This window comes from Nycticebus coucang, chromosome 2 (genome assembly GCF_027406575.1).
Source record: "Nycticebus coucang isolate mNycCou1 chromosome 2, mNycCou1.pri, whole genome shotgun sequence".
NCBI lineage: Eukaryota > Metazoa > Chordata > Mammalia > Primates > Lorisidae > Nycticebus > Nycticebus coucang.
In genome coordinates this window covers 119,590,557-119,593,916 of record NC_069781.1, presented here as the reverse complement: position 1 = coordinate 119,593,916, position 3,360 = coordinate 119,590,557, and positions in this window count along the sequence as shown.

The following is a 3,360-nucleotide window of genomic DNA, read 5'->3' as shown; positions in this document are numbered from 1 at the left end:
CTCTCAAGATTCTGACATTATCCACTAAATCAATCTCATCCCTAACCTACTCTGAGAGTTCAGAATCATTTTTCAGATAAACTTTATTTTAAAAAAAAACTTAACTAGAATGACATTTTTTAAAAAAGATAAACTTAAAGGGAAAACACTCCAGAGGCAATTTCTTTTAAGTAGTTCATCCCTCCTTTAAAGGTCAGATTCTAAAACATCATAACCGCTAACAAAAACTTTTAAAGACTAAGGAAAGAAAAGTTTGAAATTACCTTTCATTTGCGTCTTTGTTCCTGTTCAGAATATTCCTTTTACCCAATTTTTCATTTCTTTTAGTAGAAATGTAGGCCTCTTGTCACTACTATTTGGCAGGGGGGACGGAAATTATATTTACACACACAGCCATATACACACATAGAGGCCCTTCCTCATTTTTTCAACTAAAATTAAGAGGCCAGACTCGGTGGCTCAAGCCTGTAATCCTAGCACCCTGGAAGGCCAAGGCAGGTGGATTGCCCTGGACTGACAGGTTCCAGGCCAGCCTGAGCAAGAGCGAGACCCCATCTCTAAAAAAAAAGAAAAAAGCCAGGTGTTGCAGCAGGCACCCATAGTCTCAGCTACTCAGCTACTTGGGAGGCTGACGCAAGAGAATTAGAGGTTGCTGTGAGCTATGATGCCATAGTACTCTACTGAGGGTGACAAAGTGAGACTCTGTCTCAAAAAAAAATAATTAAGGGACAGTCTCTTCTAATAGAATCCTGGAAAGTTAATGACTACTCTTAGAAAAGAAAGAGTAGTTGAGGCTAGAAACTCTGTCTCAGAAAACAGACAGGGCCAGGCCAGGAAGAGTTGCTCAGTTGTAGCAGTGGGGTCTGGGAGACCCCTTTGGCTGTAAAAATTTTTTTTTTTTTTTTTTTTTTTGTGGTTTTTGGCCGGGGCTGGGTTTGAACCCGCCACCTCTGGCATATGGGACTGGCGCCCTACTCCTTGAGCCACAGGTGCCACCCTGGCTGTAAAAATTAATGTGTGCTACTGCCAGGCAGCAACCGCAGACCCTCCCCTGGGGCACTGCAAATGCTCCCTGCAGAAGGTGGAACTTCAGCATTGGAGTTAATGAAACATAACTTGGGTAAGCAAAAAAGCAACCCCACATTCAGCTCTTTCTTGCTAAATCCACAATCAAAAGACTGGTTACCTATCTCCTTTATTGAGTTCAGGACAGGTGAGCCAGACAGATGGCAAGGTGCCTCTTTCTTTCAAAGAGAAGGAGATAGGTATTCAGAGGTGCTGCCAGATTAGAAACTCACAGGGTAGGGCTTGATTCACACATGCTTGTATTCCTAGTCGGTGTCACTTAGTAGATCCTCAATTAATGTTTAATTTAATACATGAGTGAACAAACAAGACAGTATACTAGTGTTAAGGAGGAGAAAGTGCATGCAGGACATATTGTCAACCTTTAATAAAAAACACCTCTGTTGGATCATCCTCCTACAAGTATGGGACAGATACAAAGACAAAAAAAAAAATCAGAATTCTGTATTAATGTTTTTGATAATCAGTAAAATGCCAATTTAAACATAAATTCAGGGATTTAAATTAATTTTAACATCATCTCAACTAAAGATTATTCACTATTAACCAGTAATGTCACAGTTACAAATTTCTCTGAGGTCAATGCCCTTATCTATAAAAGAGGAATACTGCATTTTTCAAATGTAAGATGCCATATTAAAAAGACAAGTCACTTACATGTCAGTTATATATATTTTTTTTTGAGACAGAGTCTCACTATGTTGCCCTGGGTAGAGTGCCTGGCGTCACAGCTTACAGCAACCTCAAACTCTTGGGCTTAAGCAATGCTCTTGCCTCAGCCTCCCTCCTTGCCTACAGGCACCTGCCACAACGCCCAGCTATTTTTTTCTTGTTGCAATTGTCACTGTTGTTTAGTAGGCCTCCGGCCAGGTTCAAACCCACCACCCTCAGTGTATGTGGCCGGCACCATAACCATTGTCTTACAATTGCCAAGCCATGTCAGTTATATTCTGCATAGACAATAAATTACCCCCCAAACTCAGCAGCCTAAAATATTATCTCACACAATTTCTGAGAGTCAAGAACCTGGAAGTGGCTTGGCTAGGTGGTCTGGCTCAGGGTTTCTTGGGAGGTTGCAGTCATCTTTGGGCTTGTCTGAAGCAGGAGGATCAGATTCCAAGATGTCTCACTAACACGGCTATTGGCAGGAAGCCTCAGTTCCTTGGCAAGTAGGTCTCTCCAGGTTGCCTACGTGTGCTTGTGACATAGCAGCTGGTTTCCCCGATTTCAGTAATTCAAGGGAGGTAGGAGAGTGGAGAAGCCTGGCCTCGAAATGTCTTTTATACCTGAGCCTTGAAAGTGACACATCATACTTCTGCTATGTTTTATTGGTCACAAAGACTAACCTTGATGCAATGTGGGCCATCTTGAAGGATGGCCACAAGGTGTCACAAAGAAAAAAATAAACCGTAACAAGGCTTTCTGATTACTCGGATTATTTTTGTACTGAATAAACCATACCTTTTGTTTTCTGATGCTTTGACATCTTGGGGCCACGCTGACCCTGGACTGTTCCTCCCAGGGTTTGCTAATTCCTAGAGATAGCAAATAACATACCTGGGAACAAGTCTTTCATATGCAAACCAACCGATCCACAGTCCACTCACCTCTCTGACAGGGCTCTTACTCTCTGTCTTAATAACCTCAGGGCCAGATACCACACAACTAGAGACAGGCTCTATTCTCCAATGCCCACCAAAAATATTTAAGTCAGCCAATCCCTAACCACCCTGCCTTGCCCATTCCTTTCTGCAGAAACCACAATAAAGTCTCCTGCCCACATTTTCCCCTGGCTCCCTCTGCCTCCTCACTCACCCGGCACTCTCCATCGCCCAGTGTGGCATGTTGTGCCTCCTATTTTTAGGGACGGGACCCAACACATTTCCTCCTTCGTGACAGTCATTCCCTGTGTATATCATACCATAACCTGATTAAGACAAATCCTAGTAACCTTAAAACATACTTATTTTAAAACATTCAAGGTCTTTTTCAGAGTTGGGGCATGCTGAAAAATATCCAGTTTCATTAGCATTTTCTATTCAACTTAAAATAGTTTCATTTTTTTCTATATTGAATCACAAGTCCCTGGAAGTTAATAAGCTCCTGCTCAAAGTCAACAGGAAGTTTCTAACAAATTGATTCACACCTTAATGATCAGTCCTGTGCTTTGCATGAATTGATCACACTAGGCCCCCCACTACATTAAGACGTCTTACACTTATTCCAAGGGATAAAAAAGGTCATTCAGTTGTCTTGTTTAGTGTTTGATAGGAA